Source organism: Podarcis erhardii, assembly GCF_964252035.2.
Source record: "Podarcis erhardii genome assembly, chromosome: 14".
Classification (NCBI taxonomy): domain Eukaryota; kingdom Metazoa; phylum Chordata; class Lepidosauria; order Squamata; family Lacertidae; genus Podarcis; species Podarcis erhardii.
In genome coordinates this window covers 24,185,477-24,207,208 of record NC_138503.1, presented here as the reverse complement: position 1 = coordinate 24,207,208, position 21,732 = coordinate 24,185,477, and positions in this window count along the sequence as shown.

Here is a 21,732-nt window from a genome sequence, read left to right as displayed (position 1 = left end):
GACCCCCATTCCCCTTAGAGAGATTCAGTTTCCAGAGTGGCTTAATAACCAACCCATCTTCCCAGGAAACATTGAGAACTGTAGTTCTGGGACGGGAATAGTTGTCTGCTAACAACTCTTAGCAGCTTTAACAAACTACACCTCCCAGGATTCTTTGCTGGAAGCTATGACTGCTTAAAGTGCTATCATAGGGCTTTTTTGGATGGATTTCTCCCCTAAATTGATTTTTGAATTTTGAATTTATTGTTATTCACGTTTTATACTGTATTTTATGCTGTTTTTTGTTGCATCAATTAAGTGTTTTAAATTTGTTGTTAGCCGCCCTGGGCCCAGTTTTCTGAACCAGGAAGGGCGGCGTAAAAATAAAAACTTATTATTATTTATTATTTAAATATATGGTGTGAATGTGGCCTAAGTTTGTAGCCATCTGCACAGACTGGTTTACTCTGTCTGGTGAAGAAGCCTGACCCATAAGCATTTATAAAAGGACAGAGTATCACCTAGCCCATTTTGGTGTTTTGGTGTAAAACTAAGGTTGAGATCCTTAGGCCTGGGGGCCCCATTTGGTCCTCAAGGCATCTCTATTTATCTGGTCCTTGGCATACCCTATCTTCTCAGGCTGCACCCGTCACTGAGCTTGCTTCAGATTTTCCTTCCGTGATTTTTTGTCTGGCTGCAATGTGCCCTTGAACTCTGACAGTGCCCCTTGCTTCTGTCTGTCTGGCCACCTTGTATTTCTCTTCTTTGGAGAGAGATGGAAGCAGTAGCACACGTTAAATGCAGACAGCTCCAAGTCTCCAGTTCAGTCCTGACAGGAACTTTGTTGGGATACTTCTTTCGGTAGTTGGGAGAAATGGCCAGAGTACAGTAAAGGAGTGCTTTCTGCTTCAACGCAGCTGATTCTTCCCAGAATTAAACTCAGGGTCATTTGGTCTAGCAGCCTCCTTCAAGGACTGTACAGTTGGGCGGAGGCGGCGGGGGGGGGGGGGGAGTTGGCCGACCCACATGTAAATAAACATAGCTGTACAGGAAAGGGGAAACCCAGCCAGAGCTGAATATTTTCCCTTCCAAGATGTGTGTGTGTGTTTGTTTTATCACAATGACCTTTCAGAGAAAAGATGAAACCAGCCTCAGGTGAAAAAGAAATAGACACATTTCATCTACGGTTAGCCTTGGTGACCCTTGAACTCTGCTTTTCTCTCTGAACTGGTTTCCACGGACCATTTCTCCTCCCCACAAATAAGAGACCTTTCGGATCCAGACTGGAACTTAAAGGAAAGCCCATTTTTGTTCTGTTGAAAATAAAAGTCACTCTCACTTAATATAATAAGAATGTTAATTTATTTGTGTCCTAGGAGTCATTTTCATTTTTTTGTTCCTTTTTTTCATTTTTGAAAAAAATCCAGATTAGCAGCAAAACCAGTTATAAGCAGCTATTTAAAATGTGAGAAAAAATAATTTAAATAAATGATAAACTAAAAACACATTAAAACACATATCAACACTCTACATAGCTGAGTAGGCTTATCTGAAGAACAACAATACAATAATAATAACCAACAACAATAGCAGTAGTAGTTTGTTGTTGTTGTTGGAAACTCTCTTGGTTAACAAAAACAATATCTTACTGGGGAAGATCAGTCATAGTCACACATTTTAAGAAGCTAAATTTTAAAATTCAAATCTACCTCAGTGATATATAGAGATATATGCTACACACACACACACACACACACACACACACAGACACACAACATTATCGTCTCATCGCTTCCTCAGCTATCTCTAACACAAGAGTCAAGGGGTTTTGGAGCACACACAAACACGAAAAGAGAGATTTCCGAGAGAGCAGGAGATTGGGCTGGGGTCATACGAAAGGGTAATTATTGTTAAATGTCAGGTTAACTCGGAAGGCCTCGGCTCATCCAACTGAGAACAGATTAGTCCAGATGGAGACATTTTCCACACGGTTCTGTCTAGCCAATCAGAGGCGGCTGGGATTAGCCAAATACCTTCTCTCATCTACTTGCTCATAGAAAGGTCAGTTTCTGCTCATTTCTTTCCTTTTAAGATGCACTTTTTATTCTTTCTCTCCCCCACCCCCTTTTCATTTGTAGCAGCCATATACAGGAAAGCAGAATACTCTTATCTTCAAAATTAAATATTCAACTTTTTTTTTTGCCTGGGGTGGGGTAGGGTTGAGCACACTTTTTATTTTTTATTTTATTTATTTTTAGCATCAACTTCATTCATTTCCAAGAGGACTTTAATCTTTCTTCAAAAACACACACGAAGAAGAAGACCTGAATACAAGTATCATTTCCCCCTTCCTTTTACACAAATGGATATAATACTAATTTTATACTGTATAGGAAGCCGGCCCTGGATTTTAAGCATCAGGCATTTGTTGCTTTGTGAAATGATCCTCCCCCTTTATTGTTTTGTGAAACTTTTCAAAGAAGAGTAAATTCTGTAATTTGATTTTTGTTCTCATTCATTCATATATATATATATATATATATGCATCCATTCAAAAATTACTGTTTATGTTCTCTCTCTGTGTGCGTGTGCGTATAAAAACACATAACCCAACTTAGAACAATAAGAAAAAGTTTAAAAAAGAAGAAGAAACCCTTTAAGTCAGCCCTGGAGTGCTATAAAAACTAATCGGTTTTTATATACAGCTCTTTTTCCCAGACAGCTTAAATAAGTACACACATAAAACCCAGCGATAAAATGAACAGGAGTGAAAGAAAAATCACACTGGAAACACCATCCGCCAAGATCACTCTTCAAAACCCCTAAACGTTTCCCTGAGTTCTGAATTATTACCGTGAGGACGAAAAGAATGCTCCATTCCCTTCTTAAAGGGTTTTATTTTAGGCACTAGAAGAAAAAGAAACCTGTACAATTTCATGTGGGGTGTATGCAATAGGGCTGTGCTGATATTTTCTTCCATTTTTCTTTCCACCATTCTCCATCAATTATTATTATTTGGGGGGGGGGAGATGCATTCAAAAAGTTGTCACAGGAAAGATGGAAAATCAGTGAAATTCTCATAGGTGGAATGCAGGGTTTGCCCCCCCCCCCATTGTTGAGGCAACTGAGGTTGGTTTTTTCCCCTTTCACTCTGCAAATCACCACTCCAGTGGTCTGCATTCTGCAGCCTTCTTGGGTGCCCCTGGAAAAACCACAATGTCTTCAAATTCGCTTTCCTGTAGGCTTGAGAAAGCAGAGAAGCCTTACTACCTTTAAAAAGTAAAATGAAGAATTTCCCTTAGAAACAAAAGCAGGGAGTACACCAATCTTCGGCATTTGGTAGCCATCGTCTCCATCTTCCAACATTTCAATTAAAGCACAGGGGGAGTTGTCATGAGGCAATTCCTCTCATGGGCCTTTTTTAAAAAAATAACAACACATATGGACAGCCATGGAGGCTGCCGAGCAGTAGAGAAATGTTTGAAGAAAGGGAAAGGGAAGGAAGGGAAGGAAATGACAATCACTGCCCTCTTCCTCCTTTCCACAGGAATGGAAGCACCTTGCAACCATGTCACTCCTCACTCACTGAGTGTCACCACCTACTGGAGTAAAGAATGAGATAGGTGTGGTTCATGCTAAGGCAGCCAACTTAAATCTGGGGTTTTGCCAATTTCAAAAGCAGGTGATTAAATCCTCTGCCATATCTTGTGCAAGAATAAAAAATAATAATACTTGCACAAGGACAATAGCACAACAGTGGAACTATGAGGCTAGATTTCTTCTGTGGGACTGCATTCAGGAAGCACACCCATGATGATTATATATTGTTATTACTATATATTTATTTCTACCCCACCTTTGCCCCCGACAGGGAGTCAAGGCAGCTTACAGATAAAATAAGTACAGCCAAAAACATGGGGGGAAACCCTCATTCATTAAAAAAACAAGTAAACATCAATAGAACTAAATCTCTCTTGATAGATATAGATATACAGTGGTACCTCAGGTTAAGTACTTAATTCATTCCAGAGGTCTGTTCTTAACCTGAAACTGTTCTTAACCTGAAGCACCACTTTAGCTAGTGGGGCCTCCCACTGCCGCTGCACCGCCGGAGCACGATTTCTGTTCTCACCCTGAAGCAAAGTTCTTAACCCGAGGTACTATTTCTGGGTTGGTGGAGTCTGTAACCTGAAGTGTATGTAACCTGAAGCATATGTAACCCGAGGTACCACTGTAGATAGATATAGATGATATAGATATAGATATAGATATAGTATCTGATGCACCAGATTTAACTGTGCAAATGCACTCCTGACCACCACAGAGACCTCAGCATCCATACTCAGGGCTGAATCCAGGAGCATGCCCCAACTTTCAGCCCCTTGGAATGTAACCCATCCAGCACAGGCTGAATCCCTATTCCCTGTTCTGCCTTCCAATTGACCTCGAGCCCCAATGAGGTTTCTGTACATACAAATGGACAGGAGAAAGTTGACTTTGTATCAGAAATATCCAGGTTGTAATATGATGTGGTCAAGAACTAGAACCTTCCCTGGTGTACTATCTAACTTACGGTACTTGCTTCCGACTGAAGCCCGTGTGAACCAGGGGCACCCACCCCCCTCAAATATTTTATGGGGGGTCCGAAGACCCCTTGGCCCCTAGGAGTTGGCTCCTATGGTGTGAACTACTTTTTTCCTGTCTTTTCAAGGCTTAGTTTGATTCTTGAGGTGGTCAACCTGATATCGACTACAATTCTTCTAACTGCACCTCCAGCTGCATGGTATGGAGAAACTGGAGAATGAATTTTTTCTCTCCTCTTCTCATAATAGTAGAACTCAGGGTCACCCAATGAATCTGAATGATTTAGAGCAGACATGAGAAAGTACTTTCCCCCACACAATGCATAGGTAGACTATGATCTTCGCTCCCACAAGATGTAGAGGTGGCCAGCAACATGAATGACATTAGAAAAAGATTAGATAAATTCATGATGGAGGATAAGGTTATCAATGGCTACGAACCCTGATGGCTATGTTTTTCTTCCACTGCTGGAATTTCTGAATTCCAGCTGCTGGGAATTGCAGGAGGGGAGAATGTTGTTACCCCCAGGTCCTGCTCGTGGGCTTTCCAGAGTCATCTAGGCTATCTGGACAAGATATCTGGCATGGCTCTTCTTATGTCACAGTGCCATATCATATATAAACACACACACAATTTCATGTGAAAAACCAACTTGGAACTCTGATACCCTTTTCTGTTTTCTTTAATATTCACTTACATTGATAGAAAATATAGCTTTGTGGAGGACGTGTGGATTAGAGAAAATATCTATTGAATGCTGAGGGGCGGGGATGCTACAGGGTTATGAAAATAAGGTTGCAAAGGGGACAGCCGAACTATGTTTTGTTTTCCAAACCTCCCAAGTTGTAAAGTTGTTTGACCAAATTTAACATTAATTTATGGCCAAACTAATTTAATGAATGAAGCCTTTGAGCAACTGACCTTCCTCATGAAAATACTACTAATAAAAAATTATGGGTTCTGTTTGAATTCACATGAATCAGGAAACTGAATCTTCTCAGAAATGTATTTAGAAAAAGGCATCGTAAACTACTTTTTTAGGGGTGGCATGTGCAAAAATGCATTTGCTGAAATATGGGAACATTTGAATCTCTTGCAGGGCTGCTATATTTTAATTTGCCATTACTGTCCTCGTGGGAATCACTGCTGGGAACCTATCTAATTTGTACTTCCGGGGGGGGGGGGGAGAGAATCCACACCACAAATGAGTCAAAACAGCTATACTTAAAAATTTGCACTCCTCCAAATTTTGCAATCCAGTTCTCCAGACAAACAATGTGGATAAAAATGTGTATTGAGGGAAAGTGTGCATAAAAATGCAGACTTTTAAATAGAGGACATAACATTTAAAAGCCCCTTGTGTTATGCCTTATACGTTGCTTGCAAAAATGTGAATATTCAGAAAAATGCACACTAAAATTGTGACACTTTTTTAAAAAAGGATTTCCTTTACAAAATTTTGACTGCTATGGAAACATGGCAAATTGAACTTAAGGCCTCTTCCACAGTATACATTTAAAGGTGTTTCAGATGAAAAAATAGAGGGGATGCTCATCAAATTCGTAGATGACACCAAAGTGGGAAGAGTAGCAAATACAACAGAAAATAGAGTCAGGATTCATGATGACCTTAACAGCTTGGAGAACTAGGCCAGCACTAACAAAATGAATTTCAGTAGGGGTAATTGTCAGGTCTGATGCACAAATATAGCATGGGGGACACCTGGCTTGACAGCAGCACACATGAAAAAGGTCTAGCGGTCTGAGTAGACCATAAGCTTAAAATGAGTGTGATGCAGGAACAAAAAAAAGTTAGGCTGCATCAAGAGAAGCCTAGTGCCCAGATTAAGGGAAGCAGCAATACCTCTCTATTCTGCAATGGTCAGACACAAAATCACGTGGAGGTCTCTGGAAGGGCTTCACAAGATCTTGACAGAAGTGGGAAGCTGCATCCATGTGATCCCAGTAAACAAGGATTCAATGGGAGAAGCAAGTGGGGTGCATGTGCAGCACTGCACCTTCCCATTTTGCTTTAGGAGGCAAAATGGGTGGTCCACCCCTGTCAAGGTAAGAACGTAATAAGAACCCTACTGCATCAGAACAAAAGGCCCATCTAGTCCAGTATCCTGTTCTCATAGTGGCCAAGCATATGCCCCCATGGGAAGCCTACAAGCAGGACCTATGTTCAAAATTTTACATCCCACTTGCTGCTCCCAGTAACTGTACTTGGTTCTAAAACAAAACTAATAAATCAGTGATTCGGTTATACAGTGGTACCTCGGGTTAAGTGCTTAATTCGTTCCGGAGGTCCGTTCTTAACCTGAAACTGTTCTTAACCTGAAGCACCACTTTAGCTAATGGGGCCTCCTGCTGCTGCCATCCCGCTGGAGCACGATTTCTGTTCTCATCCTGAAGCAAAGTTCTTAACCCGAGGTACTATTTCTGGGTTAGCGGAGTCTGTAACCTGAAGCGTTTGTAACCTGAAGCATATGTAACCCGAGGTACAACTGTTTTATTTTTTAATGCCAAAATTTAAGACCCGGAGTTACAGCTCACTCATGGAACCTGCCCTCTCTTTAATAAGTGGAGATGAAAGCCTTCAGATACTTTATAGGTAACTTTTGCCACCATCCTTCTCAAGAGACAGCAGGCAACTGCCATCCCTTTAACCAAAGCCTGTGTCATAAACCTTGTAATTTTCTGCTGCCATGCTCAGGCAATTTCAACACATTTAAATTAGAAAGGACTGTGCTAATTTTATTTCATAGCCGGGGTAATTGTTGTAAGATATAATTATCTCTCTCAGCCTTTTGAGATGGAAAAAAAGTGAATTGGGGGCTGGGGTGCAGGTGGAAGAGGGAGGAAGGAAGACACTTAGAGGGTCAAGCTGTTCTCTAGGTGTCCTAACCTCAGTTAGGACTCTTTGAGGTGTGGAAGCCACCTGAGAAATGTTTGCTAGGCTTTCCAAAATGCTTGGGCTCCTTTCAAAATATCTCTAATGCAAGGGTGGATAAACTTTTTCAGACCAAGGTCCACATTTCCTTGTGGACAACCTGGGGAGCACGACAGTGCAGGGTGTGGCTACAGGGAATGTGGGTGTGGTCAAAGGCAAAAGTGGGAGAAAGAATTGAGCTGACTCTTACCTTCGTACAGAAGGCTTCATTCCAGCCAAGCAAGATTCCGAATTTTACACACACACACACACACACACACACACACTTCACAGTTCAGTGACACATTCAAACCAGTTGAAAGCACTCAGTGATGGTGCAGAGAAGGATCAGTGTTGGGTGTGGCCAGCAAAGGGTATGTGGCTAGCACACCCTTTGCTCGAAGAGGAACCTACTAGATCACTTTTTCCAGAAGCAAAATCTGCTAATGCCCTAGAGACATGGGGAAGTTTTCCCTAGAAAATTTTCCACTGCTTCTCTTGATTGAGTGCCAGAGTTTCTGACAAACAGATTCAGTGATAGGAACCATATCAGCTATACTAAGCCTGTCTCTATAGGAGGGGTAGCTCACATGTGATCCTCTGAATGCTGTTGGACTCCAACTCCCATGCACCCCAAGCAGCATGGTATATGGTCAAAGATGATGGGAGCTGCAGTCCAAAAGTATATGGTGGGCCATCACTTAGCCTCCCCTGGTCTATAGGAAACTAAGTGGAATATATAATTGCTTACTGGTGGGATATGTTGATTTGGGTCTGACAGATATTCCACAGTAAGTAGGAATCTGTTTCCTCAATGTTGGGTTAATGTGCTCAGTATAGCACCTCTGTGGGATCTATAGTGTGGAGCTTATTGCTTCTCAGCTATGTTGGGTAACAAAAACAGCATTAAGAAAAACCCAAACTGATGTGATGCATTTCTAGCAGCTAGATAGTACAGTGACTTATATCTACGACCACCCATAGATGTCAGCCCATGGATCATATTAACAGGCATATTTACTGTGTTCTATCTCAGGGCTCCCCAATGCCCAGATAAGAGCAGAAAGAGAAAACAAAGTTATTTGACCACCCGGTCACTCCCTCTGGTGCCTGACCTGATTTGTTTGGGAGATAAGAAGGGAGAGAACATGTCAGGAATGCTTTTCTTTCCCATATGAACTTTGCAAAGCGGCTGATAATCCTCTCATCCTTGGATATGAAATAACAGAGTTGTCTCATGCTGGAGACATGGGAGAGAAGTAGACCAAGACATTTTGGTGCCCATTGTGAAGATTGTGCCCCCAACATTCCATGTACAAAAAATGGCAATAGGACAGTTCTGGGGGTTCAGGAGAGGCCATGTGGCATACAAAGGTCTGTTCTCCATCAAAAAGGTAAAGCCAAGAAGGTATTCAGGAGGAAGACCCAGCATCTGCCACCTGAAGCTGTTGTGTTGCCTCCCAGCTGCCAATAGGTCAGCGTCTGTGAGGGAGAGGTCTGTAGCTCAGTGGTAGATCATCTGCTCTGTATGCAGAAGGTTAATATCTGGCCTTGATAGGTAGGGCTGGGGAGCAAATACAAGGTAACAATAATATATGCCAAACAACCAAAACGGTAGGGAAAAAACAAGTCATCAACTGCACAAATGCACAATGTATAATGTACAAAAAAATCCAATTTCTAAAGGAAAGAAGACAAAGCATGTAAAAGTACTTTAGTTGGCATTAATTGTGTGCTGCATTGTGTGTTTTGTCCATCCAGTGTTGGATGGCCCTGAGTTCTAGAATTAGGAGAAGGGGCAAAAGATTTCAGGATTATGCTCTTGGGTTATGCTTTGGCTACTTTTCTTAGGTGACTTAATGGAGTGTGTAGGGAACCTCAGGCCCAGCAGCCTAATAGGTTTACTCTGAGTAGAATTAATATTGGCTACAACCCATAGTTTGTCCTCACTATTAATTTAAGAACATAAGAAGGGAACGTTGAACAGGGTCAATGGCCCATGTAGTCCAGCATCGTATTTCCACACTGGCCAACCAGATTCCTCTGGGAAGTACAAAAGCAGTGAGTGCAACAGCTTCATGCGCACTTGTGATTCCCAGCAACTGACATTCACAACTGCCTCTGACAGTAGAAGCAGAACATGGGCATCATGGCTAGTAGCTCTTGGTAGCTTTATCTGCCCTAAATTTATTCAGTCCTCTTTTAAAGCCACCCAAGTTGGTGGGAGTGAATTCAATGGTGTAACTTTGCACTGCATGAAGAAGTACTTTCATTTGTTTGTCCTGAATCTTCCAACATTCAGCTTCATTGGATGTCCCTGAGTTCTAGTGTTGAGAGATGGAGAAAAATGTTTATCCATGGTTTGCTCAGCGTGCATGAATGCTTACATGTCTCCAGGGCTAGATTTAGATGAAGAGAGGCCCTAGGCTACTCCACTTGTGAGGCCCCTCCCCATCTCCCACCCTCACAACTAGAAGAAAATGGAAGAGTGATATAAACAAAATTGAGTGAAGCCAAAGATGATGACGGGTATTTAAAATTCTACAATTCTACAATTCACAAATTCTACAATTCACAATTTCTCCTCTAAAGGACATAAGATATTATTGTTAAATACCATGGTGATTTTTAAAAATGCATAAAATTAACATGGTGATGGGCAGGCCACAGGCCTGGGCAGGCCGGGTCGTCCTCTTATATACCTGCTGGGTTTGACAAGGCATCTGACCCTCACCTGAATCTCATTGCTCTCCTGTAGTTGCCTCTGATTAGTTATCATTTAACTATTGGGGGGAAAAATTAGCATCACTCATCATGTGCATGGAAGTTGCTGAACCAATTAACCAACTAGAAGGATTACTGTTAATAGCACCAGTTTTCCTATAACTTGATATTGCTGGATAGTTTGGATGAACTGCAAAAGCATTTTTAGTTTGCTTTCTGTTGCCACCCTGGAACCTTTCTTTATTTGTGCCACTTTGTTTTGTACGAATCCTTGCAAATGAAGGAAAACAACTTTTCTGCTTGTATATGCTGATAATATAATTTTGGTTACTGATGACAAACAAGACTGTACAAAAACAAGATTGGGTGCTGTCAGGGAACTGACATCGGAGCCAGAGGTGGAGGCAAGGCTCCCAAGCGATGCTGGAGAGGGGCCCAGCAGGGAGAGAGGGAGCTCATCGGCTGGGGAAGGAAATCAGCGCAACACCAGTAGAGAAGGGGGGCAGATGGGGGATTTGGAGAAGAGGCTCCAAGAGTCTTCGCCCGAAACCAGTGGGGAGAGCACGGGCACTCCTCTGCCCACTCCCTCCCTGTGCAGAAGACTTCCGCACAGGGAGAGTAGGAGGAGACTTGGCGTCAAACAACTTCTTTGCTGGAAGAGGTTCAAAAAACGCCCACTGACGGATTCTGCTAGCGACTGAACAGCCACGGAGTGAAGGGCTGTCAGCCAGGACAGGTTTAACCAGGCAACTTAGCCAGTAGTGGCGGTAACTTACGCCCGAGCAACCCCTTATAACCATTACAGGTGCAGGCCTGGCCAGGACATAGGCATCCTGACTGTGACAAAGGTAACCTGTGGGCTTGCTTGGTTGCTTAATTAACAGCTATTGGGAACTTCAAGGTCCCTGCTCTCCCTTCTTAGGGTCTTTGTACTGGGTCTGGAGACTCCAATAGAGAACATTCCATGTCAAGAAGGAGGGCAAGTAGGCACTCTATCAAATGACAGGGCAGGAGCTACATGGAGCAGGGTCTTTTCACTGGTGGTGCCCATTGTATGCCTTGCTCTTCCCAGACCTGCTCTCTTTTGGCCTGTATTTTGGAGCTTTATAATTTAGGAAGACTTTGAAGAACTGGTTGACAAGTCTTATCAGTTGCTGACGTATGAGCGGATTTTATTTGCTGCTATTCTGGGCTTCTGGTGCACCAGGGTTTACACCAGTGTACTAGAGCTGGCCAGGATGCCAAAAAGGATACAATTTATGAGCTTTCTCCATTATCTTCACAGCAGGGGGTGTTCAGTCAACAGTGCAAAGGCTGAGCTGAAGCATTCCCTGCTGGTTACCTGCTTTCAGCAATAAGGGTCACTGTTTGGTAGAACCCAAAACAAAAAAAATTCCTTCCAGTAGCACCTTAAAGACCAACTAAGTCAGTTCTTGGTATGAGCTTTCGTGTGCATGCACACTTCTTCAGATACATGCACACGAAAGCTCATACCAAGAACTGACTTAGTTGGTCTTTAAGGTGCTACTGGAAGGAATTTTTTTTGTTTTGACTATGGCAGACCAACACGGCTACCTATCTGTAACTGGTAGAACCCAATTAGTTAGCTGTCAGATTCTAGAGCTCTCTATTGGTGACTCTTAGGTAATTCACAAAATACAGAGTCCATTCATAAAACACAGTGTTCCTTCATAAAGCAGTAACATAAATCTCCATTGATACATATTGGGTGTATATTTCAGCGATTGACCACACAAGTTTATGGCCATGCTGTAGTGTAGTGCTTATGTGACTGAATAAAAGGTGGCTGGTCTCATTGTCTCGGGGTTTGGGGGGGAAGAGGCGACAAAACTGATTTACAATAAGTGCCCCCACTTTATTTCCATAACAAGTCCTTGAGTCTGTACTCTGAATAGTGACACCAGAGACCTAGAAGGTGCACGGCTTGCCAGTCCAATCCCTGCACAGTCTCATCAGGGCTGACCTTAAGGCAATTGAAACAATTGGGCCAAATTGGGCCCAGCGGGCCACTCCTAAGGGGGTCCCTGCACCAGAGCAATCTAGATGGATTTTATTTATATCTGTAAGATTTTGCAGACTTTGGCTTTGAACTGGGGCCCTACAAAAAAAAAAAAAAAAAAAATCAAGTTGTGCCCCACTGCTTCAAATTGGGCCCCACTGGCTAGCCCTTAGTCTCATAGTTGCTGAGCCTGAGTTGCTCTGCTTTGCATGAAGTCTTGGGTTTACAATTTTGGGAGAGGGGAGACTGTGGCACTGGGGAGAGGGCAGGCTGGTGAGGCCCCCTAGACTTAGAGGCCCGAGTTGCCTTGCCCTTGCATAAAGTCTTGGACTTGCAATTTGGGAGAGGGGAGATTGCCCCTGGGGAGCGGGAGAGCTGGCGAGGCCCCCTACATTTAGAGGCCCTAGACTTCAGCCTACTTAGCCTATACATAAATCTGGCATTGCATGTCTCCTTCTACTTGCCTTTCTTCTCCGTTTCCAATCAGTTTCCAGCCATAGTGTCCAAGCATGATGATTAGCTTTGACAAGGCAAAGCTTATTAAGGGTTTCTGCCTTTGCTAGGAGGGGCTGAAGGAAGATAGTAGCTTGGAATACCTTTTCAGAATGGAGCTATCACTATGTTCTCTCCTCAGTGTCTTTGAGGAAAAATAATGAGGGACATTCTGCATCTTTAAAACATGAACAGCCCAGCCCACTCAAGCACCCAGCCCATTACTCTTTGGACATACTGTTTGACCATGAGGATTAAAATTTGTTTCAGAGAGGAAGAGAGCAGACAGATGAAGATTAATGGGCCTTTATGCATACAGGTAGAGCATTCATTGATAATGTAAAAATCCGCGGGGGGGGGGGTGACTTTCCATCCTACACAGAAACACAGGAAGTGAAGGGGGTTTGCATTGCAAAGATTTCACACAATGTATGGCCATGTAGCATGATACATGTTTATAAAGGGTATGATATAAGTTTATAAAGTGGGTAGAGAAAAGTTTGTCTCCCTCTCTTATACTAGTGAGTCATTAAGGGTACAGTAAGCCAAGTGAAGTTTATGCATATGTGAATGAAACCTTGTTAACTTGCAGATAAATTTCTGTCAATTGATCCCATTGGAAAAAAATATTGCTTTTGATGTGAAGCACCTGTATAGTTCTTGTGCAACAACTGATTTATGAAGGCTCCTTCCCATGTCAGTTTGTCACTTGATGCTTGAGTCATGAAGAGGTGGACCTGCACGTGCAAACATTCCCTTTATGGAACATGCTCCTGTGTTTTACTATGGTTTTGTGGTTCTGGTCATGGCTTTATTATAGTATGATAGTTTTGTGGGTTTATTTTAAAGTTCTCATGGAAATTCATCAGCATCTCAGTGCAAATTTCTTCTGATTTCTGTGCAGTTTTGATCAGCATGCACATTTTTGTAAGCAATGTCCCCATATTTAATACATTTCTTTATGTTATTTATGGGGACGCAGGTGGTGCTGTGGGTAAAACCTCAGTCCTAGGACTTGCCGATCGCATGGTCGGTGGTTCGAATCCCCGCGGCGGGGTGCGCCCCCGTCGTTCGGTCCCAGCGCCTGCCAACCTAGCAGTTCGAAAGCACCCCCGGGTGCAAGTAGATAAATAGGGACCGCTTACCAGCAGGAAGGTAAACGGCGTTCCATGTGCTGCGCTGGCTCACCAGATGCAGCTTGTCACGCTTGTCACGTGACCCGGAAGTGTCTGCGGACAGCGCTGGCTCCCGGCCTATAGAGTGAGATGAGCGCACAACCCTAGAGTCTGGCAAGACTGGCCCGTATGGGCAGGGGTACCTTTACCTTTTACCTATGTTATTTATGCTCATTTATTTATCTGTACACAGACTTCCCTGTAATAGATGCATCTTTGCAAACATTGGTTGGAGAATCGCATCGCAAAATTCAGAGACTTGCAAATTTTGAAGGATGGCTGCATTTTGGTTCTCCTTTTGTTTGGGAAAGTGCAAACTTCATAAGTTCACCTTTACGTGTCAGTGGAATTCAATTTATTCCCCCTTCCCTTCCCTTCCCCACCCCCATTCTCAACTGTCCCAAATACACACACATTAAAACAACCTCCCCCCCAATAAGTCTTAATCGGGTCTTTCCAGAAAAACACTTGAACTACACCGAGGTGGCAGTCTTTCTCTGGTTATCGACTGTTTATTCAAAAGTTACTTTTGCGGCGCGAGAGACCATCAAGAAGACCACCTATGGATTGCCTTCCCTGCCTCGAGATGCTTATGATCTATCAAGCATAGGAAGCAAAATCGCATGAGAGTAATAGCTTGCCCTTTGGCCCAGCAGGGAGAAGCCTCACCGTCGGCGGGAGCCAGATAATGCCTTTTCCCTCCACCTTGCCGAGGGATGCCTTCTCCCGGGTTCAGGCGAGGCATCTGAATAAATTATCCTCTGCCGATTAAGCCATCGGAAGGGCGCTCCCCTTCTCCCAGGCTCCCTGCTTGGATTTAACCTCAAAGGGGTTAACTTCATAAAACCATGGCTCTTTATTCCAGCCTGTGATTTCCCATCATACTTTAGGGCCAGCCAACCGTCCCTTCATTGATGGCACCTTTTGCCTTCACAATACAGCCAATTTGTTAGAATTCTTCACAGGTCAGGGGCTGCATGAAGCTGCGCTGGCCTTAGCGATGGCCACCAGAAAATGAAGCTGTATTCGCTTGGCAAATTATACGTCAGCCGCACTTTATGGGCTTTAAGCCCCTTCCTTTCCCCCTCCCTCCTTTTATCCTCTTTCCCCCCTTCCCCTCTCTCTCTCTCTCTCTCTCTCTCTTTCTTTTTTTTAAAAAATGTGAGATGCATGTATGTGAGCTATTGTCACATATCCAGTTAATGTAGGTTAATAGATTGGTTCCACTGACATGGATCATAATGAACAGTAAATTGTTTTATCTCTTAAGTCTTATTTGGTCAGCCAAGAAAACATATGAGGTAATATGGCTTGGGCTAAATGGACCGTATAATAGATCTCTCTCTAAAGAAAAAGGACAGGGGTGACAGCGTCTCCTATGATTAATGAAAATAATAATGGTCCTGAAATTGAAATTTTTCTAATTTTTTCCCCCTTCCCCTTCTCTCTTGGCTGCCACCAAAAACTTCAGTCGGCAGATGATTTGTAGACTGCAAGCATCTCTGACGTCCTCCGTGGCTTTCTAATACGAATTTAGGAAGTGGGATGGGGGGCGGGAGATGATATGGATTTCTGAGTGCTGAAATTGACATCAAGGGAAGATGCAGGTGCAAGTGTCAGAAGCTTTTAAAGAAACAAGCTGCCTTGGACCGGATTATTGGTCCATCTTGTAGTGTTGAAGACCATCTCCTTTGCATGCAGAAGGTCCCAGGTTCAATGCACACCATCTCCAGGGTACGGCTTGGAATCTCTCCTCTCTGAAACCCCAGAGAGCTGCTGCCAGTAACTGTGGACAATATTGGGCTAAATGAACACCTGGGCTGACTCAGTAGGAGGCAGTTTCCTTCAAATAAAAGAAAGCACTCCTTCATGCAGCACATAGTTAAACTGTGGAACTCACTGCCACAGAAGGCACACAGTCTTTGGTCCTCTTTAATAGTTTCCCCACAAGCACCTGGGTGGCCGCTGTGAGAACAGGATGCTAGACTAGATAAGCTATTGGTCTGATCCACCAGGTTCTCATACGATATACTGAGTCGAATTATTGCTTCAACTAGCACAGTATTGGAGCTTCCTATGTTATCAGGTCTTCATTCAGAACTGGGATCTTGGGAAGGACCATAGCTCAGTAGCAGACTATCTCTTTTGCATTAAGATGATGGTTCAACCCCCATCATCTCCAGGTAGGGCTGGGAATGTCTCCTACCTAAAACCCCGAAGAACCACTGCTAGTCAGTGAGAATAATTCTGGACTAGATGGGCTATGGTCTGATTCAGTAGATGGCAGCTTCCTATGTTCCAGTGTTGCCTGACAGGTGACAGGTCTCTTGGGTTTTAGACAAAGGCCCCTCCCAGGACTACCTGGAGATGCTGGAGATCAAACCTGGGGCCTTCTGCATGGAAAGCAGGTTATCTATCACTGAATTAGAAATGACTACACAGCCATGAGATGGGACTCAAGCCCACAATGTCTGCTTTCAGAGTGGTGTGCAGAATTCTGCACTAATGAAATCCCAAAACTCTTTGATGGAAAGCCATCATGGAAAGCAGGTGCACCCATGACTCCTGCAACTCTAGTTGACCATTATTTAATGCTAGGGGGTCTTCTATGAAATGTGTGTAGGGAGTCCCTGAGGCATAGCTGTGTAAGGTAAAAAGATAAAGGACCCCTGGATGGTGAAGTCCAGTCAAAGGCAACTATGGGGTTGAGGCACTCGTCTCACTTTCAGGCCTAGGGAGCCAGCGATTGTCCACAGGCAGCTATCCAGGTCATGTGGCCACCATGACTAAATGGCTTCTGGCACAATGAAAAACCATGATGGAAACTAGAGCGCATGAAAACACTGTTTACCTTCCCGCCACAGCGGTACCTATTCATCTACTTGCACTGGTGTGCTTTCAAACTGCAAGATTGGCTGGAGCTGGGACAGAGCAACGGGAGCTCACCCCTTTGTGCGGATTCGAACCACCAGCCTTCTGATTGACAAGCCCAAGAAGCTCAGTGGTTTAGACCACAGTGCCACCTGCATCCCACAGCTGTGAATGCAGATTTGAACAAGAGGCAGCTCCTGAGAGGACCATTCTCATCAGAAAATGCAAGTCCCTGCCTCACCACGGACTGCTAGCCACAATGGCTATGGACTATCTCCACTGTCAGAGGCAGTATACTCCTCGGCCACATGCAGGTATCTGCTATAGGCATCTGGTTAGTCTCTGCCAAAACAGGATATTGGACTAGATGGGTCTTTGTTCTGGTCCAGCAGAGCTCTTCTTATGTACCACAGCAACTTCCATAGAGAAGGCTACTTTAGGACATATTAAACTGACTAATACTAAATTGCATCATTGGTTCGCCTAGCTCAGGATGGTCTCTGAATAGCAGTTGCTGGGGGTCACAAATGATGGAGAGGGGTGCTGTGCTCATGGCCTCCAATTCCTGTAGGCATCTGGTAGGCCAGTGTGAAAACAGGGTGCTCAACTAGATGGGCATTTGGATTGATCCAGTAGGACTCTTCTTCTGTTCTTACTGAATGGGTGACAAATGGATATGAATTAGGAATGGACTGAGTGTGCTTATTCCAGAGCTTTTATACCTCACCTTTCCTCTAGATCAGAGCACAGGGTGGTGTACAATACAGAGTACAACACAAACAGTAATATAAAACCCCAAACAAAATAGAATAAAGCCTCATATCCACTGTAAAAACAGCAACACTAGCTCTAAACACTCACGGTTGGTGTTATGAATTCTCAGTAGTGAGTCTCGGTTAACATTCTGGCAACAGCATTTACTCCCTTTGTCTTTTCCAAACACTCTTCAAAGACATATTCACTACACTGCAGGAATCTGCCAAAGTAAGGATGGGCAAGCTGTGGATTTCTAGATCAGAGCTTTCCAAACTGTGCTTTGTGACACATTAGTGTGTCGGCTGCAGTGTGTAGGTGCGTCGTGCGAATGCTCCCCGTGCTTCTCCTGGGGCTGGAAAGGGGTTAGTTTAACCTCCGGTTTGCTAGTAAAACTGAATGACTGTGTTGCAAAATGATGCATGTCTAAAAAGTGTGTCACCAACATGAACAGTTTGGAAAGCTCTGCTCTAGATGTTGTTGTACTCCAGCTCTCACCAGACCCATCCAGGGTGACCAATGGGCATGAATGATGGGAGCTGGAGTCCAACAGGAAGACTGCAAGATCCCCATGACATTTATGGAAGAAAGATAACTGTGGTCAGATCAGGGCTTGGAAAGGTCATATTAAAGTAGAATTAGAACCAGTTCACCCCAGCCAAAAAGAAACCAGTTCCATTCCAGTTCAATTCACAAATTATTCACATGGTTCTAAGCAGTATTTTTTCAGCCTTCAGAATTTACAAGCTGCTTTGCCAAAGTGTAATGTGAAGAATTGTTATACTTATTTTCCTCAACTATTATGATATTTAAACTTAGGCATTAACACTTTTCAGATAGTTAAGAATGGTTAATACAATGTCCACAATCAAACATGAAGTGAGTCTCTCTCTCTCTCTCTCTCTCTCTCTCTCTCTCTCTGTGTGTGTGTGTGTGTGTGTGTGAGAGAGAGAGAGAGAGAGGGGGGGGGGAATTGAATTAAATATCACTCAGAGTTCCTTTCAGGTGCAGCTGAAAGGTTTTTGAATTAATTCAGTGAATTAATTAAGCTGAAATAGTCCATTCTAAGCACTGAGTCAGAGCATCTCCCTAGCACTGCTGTCATCCCCTGCCCCAGAATACAGCCTCTCCTGACTTTAGGGCTTAGACAAAGTTAGTTTCTTGCCAGACTTCCAGCTTTCCCTTCCCTCACAGAAACCGAACTGCAAACTGTTTTACTCCTTGAGCAACTGAAATTTCATGTCTTTGCACCAACTGATCAAATCAGTGTTAATATGCTTTGCCATCATGGCGGCTATATGACACAAATTGTCAACTTCCTCACCCTGATAAGATCATTTCAAGGGGGGGTGGGGAGGATTCAGAAAGTGTGTAAAAGTTTGAGAGTGACCAAAATGGCGCACAGAACAGGATTTACACTCCAGATGGAGGGTGCATGAAATTTGTTTGTCTTTCCCTACAGACATGTAGTGGGAGTTGGGACACAACAGACCCTTCTTCTCTTGCTCTGTGATCTAATCTCCCCATCTTGCAATCGGTTGTGCCTTTGTAGAGTTTTACGGTGGCTGTCAACAAACAATCAGGCGAGATGTTGGGCTGCGATGGATTAGCATCCAGCTATGCCGTTTGGCTATAAGCATCTGGGTCAATCCTGGGAGCAGGAAACAGCCTCTGCAATAAAAGGAGGGGTGAGGAGGAGGAAAGGAAAATAACAGCAATCCTCTCTGAACTTCAAGGATCTGGGAAAAACCCAAACTGGAGGCTCAACTTCATAAATATCCCTAATCTCTGGTTTTAAAAGCCAGAATTGTTTATGATTCATGGCATTTGATGACATTTAACAGCATGCAACCCATTACAGCCCCTTAAGTCATTACATGACAGGGCCGCAAATGTCATTGGGTGACAAGACAACAAGCCAGGTTATTGGTGGGGCAGGTTCAGTTTGGATTAGTTCAGGCTTCTGACAGATGTAGGGTTTAGTGGCAGACGGAACCAAATTTCTGCCTCTTTGACTTATCTCCCTAGCAAATCAGTCTGATTCTAATACACACACATCCTGAAAAAAGCAGAACTTCCATATTCACTGCAGGATTTGACTTTAATCCTTTCCTTAACAAGCTCACATTTGATACAAGTATTTCCATGTATCTGAGATATGCATGTTTTTTTTGGAGGGGGTTAGTCCTTGTTTCTAGAATGGGACTAGGGTGCCATTTGCATGATGCACTTAAAGCAGTATCATACCACATTAAACAGTCACTGCTTTATAAGAACAAGAGCCTGCTGGATCAGACCCAATGGTGAGAGCCAGTGTGGTGTAGTGGTTAAGAGCGGTAGACTCATAATCTGGTGAACCGGGTTCGCGTCCCTGCTCCTCCACATGCAGCTGCTGGGTGACCTTGGGCTAGTCACACTTCTCGGAAGTCTCTCAGCCTCACTCACCTCACAGAGTGTTTGTTGTGGGGGAAGAGGGGAAAGGAGATGGTTAGCCGCTTTGAGACTTCTTAGGGTAGTGATAAAGTGGAATATCAAATCCAATCTCCCCCTCCTCCTCCTCCTCCTCCTCCTCCTCCTCCTCCTCCTCCTCCTCCTCCTCTTCTTCTTCTTCTTCTTCTTCCAGCATCCTGTTCTCACAGTGGCCACCAGATGCCTATGGAAAACTCTCAAGCATGACCTAAGCATAAGAGCATTCTCCCCTCCTACAGTTTCCAGCAACCCAGTATTCAGAAGCATTGCTGCCTCCAAACATGGTGGTATAGCATTCCTCCAAAGAATCCCGGGAACTATAGTTTCTTAAGAATGCTGAAATTTGTTAGGAGACCCCCTAGTCCCCTCACAGAGGTAAAATGCTTTGGGAATTACAACTCAAGGAAATTTAGCTCCTTTTCCCACAGGTCACACCTGTCATCAGCAGGCTTCATGCCCAAATGTGTTTGCATTGGTGGAATATTTGATTGAACACTGTTAATGCCTTTTGTTTCACTGGATAGAGGATGGAGAATAGTCTCTCTCTCTCTCTCTCTCTCTCTCTCTCTCTCTCTCTCTGTGTGTGTGTGTGTGTAGAAGCTAGCCAACAACACAAGGCAAAATACATGTAAGTTGCTCTGCACACTTTTTATTTTGTCCAGCCTTGTGCACCACTGGTTCGTGGTGGAAATGCAGCGCTCAGGGTGAAAAAATCTCCCACACCTGCTTCATATGAAATTCTAGATACGGTACGTCTGGAGGACTGCATTTGAATCATGGTGCAGGCCAGATCTACACTTCGTAATCCACTTGCTTTTCTTCAAAACTGCTCCCTTTTATCAGCAGCCACAGTTGGTAAGCTGTGAAGAGCAATTTACAGACAATTCACACAATTATCTTTCTTTTCCCATCCCTTCACACATAGGAGTCAACGCAACTTGACCTTCTCAGCCACATTGGCGCATCTTGAACCAGTGTTATGAAGGTCTCCGTCTGTTGGCCCTTTTCAAGCTGGCCTGCCCTTGAAATGCCATACAGAAAATATTGCCTTAGAAGGATGTGAACAGAGAATCGTGATGGCTAAAACACAATGCCGCATTTAATCTTAGTGACACTGAGTCTTGTCCATTTTCCTCCCCCCAGAAAGAAGCATTCCTTGATAATTAGTTTATTTATTTTGGCACTGCTAAAACCGTGTTTTCAAGTTCATGCAGATGCTGAGGACATAGCTCTTCCATGTTAAATTTGCTCCAGCCTATTAAAAAAGAGAAAATATCTGGCCTAGGGTTGTGCCAAAAGTTATCCAACTCTTTTTTTTTTTAATCATTCCCCATCAATTTATGAGAAAACAAAATGCAATTGAAGATTGTAAAGGGGGAGAGAAAATTTTGGTAAAATTATCCTCAGTAGGGTCCAGTGCTTTTCTGGTTCCTGCTTCCTTTTGAGGTGTCCTACTCTATAATCTCTCCAGTGGTCTGTGCTCTTGCGGCTTTCCTGGTTCCCCATGTTTCCTGAAAACCAGTGGTGGCTGGTGCCCATTGGGGCTTGTAGGGCAGAAGGCAGGAAAGCCAACAGTAGGTGCAGCCACAGCTAATGACAAACAGAGCCAACAAATTCAGGTATGGCCCCATCCTTTTCCTACAAGGGATAAAACAGAAACTAAGGAGGAGGCAGTTGACAGGCAGTGCCAACCACTTAGGCTAGTTGAAAGTAAGAGGGCAAGCCAGTGAGGAC